This window comes from Psammomys obesus, unplaced genomic scaffold (assembly GCF_907164565.1).
Source record: "Psammomys obesus unplaced genomic scaffold, mPsaObe1.curated_primary_1811, whole genome shotgun sequence".
Taxonomy (NCBI): Eukaryota; Metazoa; Chordata; class Mammalia; order Rodentia; family Muridae; genus Psammomys; species Psammomys obesus.
This window is the reverse complement of record NW_026594083.1, coordinates 1,818,366-1,823,832: the sequence shown is the minus strand read 5'-3', so window position 1 is coordinate 1,823,832 and position 5,467 is coordinate 1,818,366. Positions and strand designations below refer to the sequence as shown.

General features: G+C 42.1%; 1 non-coding gene across 1 annotated transcript; it reads right to left on the bottom strand.

Moving 5' to 3' along the window:
• Positions 1 to 4,675: 4,675 nt before the first annotated feature.
• Positions 4,676 to 4,815, bottom strand: LOC129684652 (small nucleolar RNA SNORA48). Its single transcript, XR_008721378.1, has one exon. It is a non-coding gene; the product is annotated as a small nucleolar RNA SNORA48 (small nucleolar RNA).
• Between the last annotated feature and the right edge of the window lie 652 nt (positions 4,816 to 5,467).

Below are 5,467 nucleotides of genomic sequence, written 5' to 3'. Positions count from 1 at the left end.
AACTGGATGTCTACATGTAGAAAAATGAAAATAGATCCATACTTATCACCCTGCACAAAACTGAAGTCCAAGTGGATCAAAGACCTCAACATAAAACCAGACACATTAAATCGGCTAGAAAAAAAAGTGGGGAATACCCTAGAACTCATTGGTACAGGAGAAAACTTCCTGAACAGAACACCAACAGCACAGGCTCTAAGAGCAACAATCAATAAATGGGACCTCATGAAATTGAAAAGCTTCTGTAAAGCAAAGGACACTGTCATCAAAACAAAGCGACTGCCTACAGATTCGGAAAGAATCATCACCAACCCTCTATCTGACAGAGGACTCATATCCAATATATATAAAGAACTAAACAAGCTGAAAAGCAACAAACCAAGTAATCCACTTAAAAAATGGGGAACAGAGCTAAAGAGAGAATTCTCTGCAGAGGAATATCTTATGGCAGAGAAGCACTTAAAGAAATGCTCAACCTCATTAGCCATTAGGGAAATGCAAATCAAAACAACCCTGAGATTTCACCTTACACCCATCAGAATGGCGAAGATGAAAATCTCAAGGGACAACACATGCTGGAGAGGTTGTGGAGAAAGGGGAACGCTTCTCCACTGCTGGTGGGAATGTAAACTGATACAACCACTCTGGAAATCAATCTGGCGCTTTCTCAGACAACTAGGAATAGTGCTTCCTCAAGATCCAGCCATACCACTCCTAGGCATATACCCAAAAGAGGCACAAGTACACAACAAGGACATTTGTTCAACCATGTTTGTAGCAGCTTTATTTGTAATAGCCAGAAGCTGGAAACAACCCAGATGCCCCTCAACTGAAGAATGGATGCAGAAACTGTGGTACATCTATACAATGGAGTATTACTCAGCAATGAAAAATAAGGAAATCATGAAATTTGCAGGTAAATGGTGGGACCTGGAAAGGATCATCCTGAGTGAATTGACCCAGAAGCACGGTATATACTCACTCATATAAACATACAATATAGAATAAACCCACTAAAAGCTGTACATCTAAACAAACTAAGCAAAAGAGAGGACCCTAACTAAAATGTTCAATCCCCATCCTGAAAGGCAAAGAGGATGGACATCAGAAGAAAACGAAAATAGGAAACAACCTCGGAATCCGCTACAGAGGGCCTCTGAAAGCCAGAAGAAAACAGGAAACCACCTTGAAACCTGCCACAGAGGGCCTCTGAAAGCTTCTGCAGTATAGACTGTCAAAGCAGATGCTGAGCCTGATGGCCAACTGATGGGCAGAGTGAATGGAATTTTATGTAAGAAGTGGGAAATAGTAAGAGCTGGAGGGAACGGGAACTCCACAAGCAGAGCAACAGAACAAGATAATTTGAACACAGGGAACTTCCCAGAGACGCATACTCCAACCAAGGACTATTTGTGGAGATGACCTGGAACCCCTGCACAGGTGTAGCCCATGGCAGTTCAGTGTCCAAGTGGGTTACATAGTAATGGGAAGAGGGACTGCCTCTGACATAATCTGATTGGCCTGCTCTTTGATCACTTCCCCCTGGGGGGGGGAGCAGCCTTACCAGGCCACAGTAGAGGACAATGCAGCCACTTTTGATGAGAACTGATAGACTAAGATCAGAAAGGAGAGGAGAACCTCCCCTATCAGTGGACTTGGGGAGTGGCATGCATGCAGAAAGGGGAGGGAGGGTGGGATCGGCAGGGGAGGAGGGAGGGGCTTATGGGGGGATACAAAATGAATAAAGTGTAATTAATAAAAAATAAATAAAAGATTATAAAAAAAAAAGATTGGTCTTTATTGATGAAGATACCATGTGCCTCAGTTCCAGGACTGCAAAGATACACCTGAATCTTGTCTGAAAGCCTCCATCTCACGGGCTGTTTCAGTACTGGAAGGTACTATTTAAGTTTCCACTGAGAGGGGATGTCCTCCCCTCCTTCCATCTGGCCATAGCTTATCAGGTATCTTCAGGATGGTTGCAATGTCCTTATCTGTGGCCTAGCAAGGCTGCTCCTCCCTGAGGGGAGAGGGGAAGCTCATGAGTTCATGTCAGAAACAATTCCTGTCTCTCTTACTAGGGAACCCACTTGGATACTGAGCTACCATGGGCTATGTCTGAGCAGGGGTTGTAGGTTATATCCATGCACGGTCCTTTGTTAGATAAACAGTCTCATAGAAGACCGCTGTGCTCAGATATATTTGCACCTTGTAGGGCTCCCTGTCTCCTCTAGGATATATTAATTTCTCCTTCCTTCCTATGATTCCCTATACTCTGCGGAAATCTTGGTTATGGGTCTCTCCTATTTCTAAATGACATGTTGTCAAAAAAAAAAGTTGTGGTTTTTATTTTTTTATTTTTTAGGTTATTTTTGTTTTAAAAAAAGAGTTTTATCTTAAATCAATTACAATCTAGTTTACTAGTCAGTTTGATAGAATGATTCATTGATATAAGATAAAATATGTTATAGCAAACACATAATGAACACAGTCTCTTTCTCCTCCTTCAGAATTTTCCTAAGCTCCTGAATATATAATCTAATAAAAAGCATATGCTATATTTTCCTCTTATTAACATGTCTTTTGTTATAAAAATATTGGCCATGACACTCAGGGTGAATGAAGCTTCTACAATGGCCTTTATAATAATAAGCCATTCTTGAAAGATTAAGATTTCATCCAGTGTGTGTGTGTGCATGTGTGTGTGCACTGTTTGTATATGTGGGTGCACATACATGTAGAGGTTGTCTCCCCCAATTTCTCTCCACCTTGCTTTTTAAGATCGGCATCTTTCACAGACCTGGAAGCTAATCAGCTAAGCTAGTCAGCCAGTTTGCTCTAGGAAGCCATCTATCTTTAAACTCCATAACACTGGGAACTACGGATGTAGGCTGCCACACCCAATTTTTACATAGTTGCTGAGGGTCTGAATGCCTTTGTGCATTCCCATAAAGCATTTTACCCATTGAGCTAGTTCTCCAATCTCAGCATTCAAAATTTCGTGCATGTGTTTCAAGATCAATAATTGATTTACAGCAGCCTTTATTCTGAATGTAGAATTTGCATTCTGAACTGCGATGCTTATTTAGTTGACAGCCTTTTCCCATCATAATACAGCCAATATGATGTTCCAGGAATATTATTACTGATCTGCTAGAAACATCAGTGGCTCCTCCAGTATTTACAATGTAGGGAAACTTAATAATTTCATTTTCTTAGACAAGCTCTAACAACTTCTATCGTACAGTCAATTCGAAAATGCATTCATTCCCTCAACATGCCCTGCTGTTTCCAGTATCACTGAACCTACTCCACAATGATGGTGTGCACCTTCATCTAGGCTTTAGTCAACAGCAAAGACAATGTTCTGTAAGAATCATTTCACATTCATTCCATGAGAAGTTTTGCAAATTGCATCAGCTCGTGCATGCCATTAGTACTTCTACTCATGCATTTTCCTGTCTATTGCTTTTTGCTTGCTACATTTTTAGTACACATTGTGTTTCATTTTTTCCAACACAGAACATGCATAATGCCAACTTTAACAAATTATTTGTCACAGTTTTTTCTTTTTTTCAGCATTCTGTTCTAGAGACAATGTATTCAGAGAGCAGACAAGTGTCATAACCAAATTACTCACTAGTAATCAATAATATATAATTATCAATGGCCAAATTAACCTGGAAACCAAGATACCTGTAAATTTAAAAATACTTTTAAATACCTTACAAAACGCTCTCATATCATTAGATCAACAAATTTAAGACTTTGGAAAGAAAACAAGGATCTGGTATTATCAGATCACGGTGAGAAAAGGAAAAGCCCAGGACGTCCACCAGCAACCAGACAAGTACCTTTATCCTTTAGGGACCCTACTCAGGTCAAGTTGGATCCTTGGCTTCACTGCAGAAACTCGGTACAGGATGAGCCAATTTGAAGCAGAGTTAATGTTTATTAGAGGGATATTTTGGGCATAGGTTTAAGCACAAAAATTAGGAGAGAAATACTCTGTAGAGAGGTAAGTCACCCAGGACTCAGTGGGTAAATCGCCCACTGCAATTTCTGGATGAGGCTCAGGGCCTACTCTCCCAAGTGCTGACACAGGTGAGAGATGGGGCCACCACTCCAGAGCCTCACATCCAGTGAGAGGTGGAGTGAATTCTGTGCAACCCCTAAATATCCATGACGTCCCCACCGGCTGCCCTGACCAGGGACATCCTCTTGTTATCTAGTGGTGATAAGAGCCATGGACATTGACCCTGACCCCGGAAGCTGTGTAGCCACAGACTCAGACATGGCCCTAAGTGGCAGCTCAGGTGAGGACCTCACCATGATCTGGGTGGTGGGGTTGACCACTCATAGCAGGCTATTCCTCTGCAGCCTCAAGTCTCCAGTTCCATCTCTCTTCATAATGCTCAAGCTGCTCGACATCTCTTTCTTGCTCATCTGTCCACCACATGCTCTCACACTGTAGTGACTACTGCTACAAGCCTCTCAGCTAGCGGGCCCCTCGGCATCATCCTCCATCCTTGCTGCCTGACATGGAAGCAAGTGGGTGACTGGGGGACTTCTCTGTACCACACACTGGAGGGCAGGTCTGTGGGTGGCATGGTGGTCCACAGATCTCAGTTTGTCTTCTTCCTCTCGTGTTGTGATGCAGGATTTGAATTGATTTTTATGAGTCTTTGGCATAAGACAGCTTTGACCATCATGCCAGGCATCAAGCTAGGATGAAGAAAGGACTGTTCTTCCCCTGACTGATATAAGAACAATAACACCACCAACAAGGTGTCTCTTTGCCCATTGTCAGCGGCTCAAGCTGTGGAACTTTCAGGAGGTGGAGCTTCCCCATAGGAACTGGGTCACTGTCAGGTCTTACTGTTTTATAATGTAAACACATGTCCCATTGATCTGCTTTCTCTGTTTCTAGCATGTATGTGTTATGAGCAACCCCTCATGTTCCTGCCATTATACCTACCCCAGCACAATGGACTTCATTGCTTCCTAAACTATAAGCTGAAATTCATTCTTCCTCCCTTAAGTTGGCTTCTTGCCATGTAATTGGTCCCAGAAAAGAGAAAAATTAAAGGATGGTGGCAATGGTGGTGGTGGTGGTGGTGTGTTTGTGCCTCTCTCTGCCTTGATTTTATCTTGCTTGGCATAGGAGCAAAAGAACAGTTGTCTTTCTTTACCTGTCCTGAGGGTCATGACTGTAATGGAAAATAACTGATAAAAGAATGAGGCATTTCCTGAGTAGGAATGACACATGAAATGAGAGTTTAGAAATCAAAGACATAAGACACATAGTTTATGTTTCAGTTTGATTGCACTAAATGGGTAAATCCAATATAAGCACGTTGGGCAGAAGGACTAAGGCATTCGTCCAGATTCATAGATTCTCTATGTACATTTCTTTCTTCTTTGAGGGGGGTGAAAGTGGAGCTCTGGAGAATAAGAAAAAAAGCTG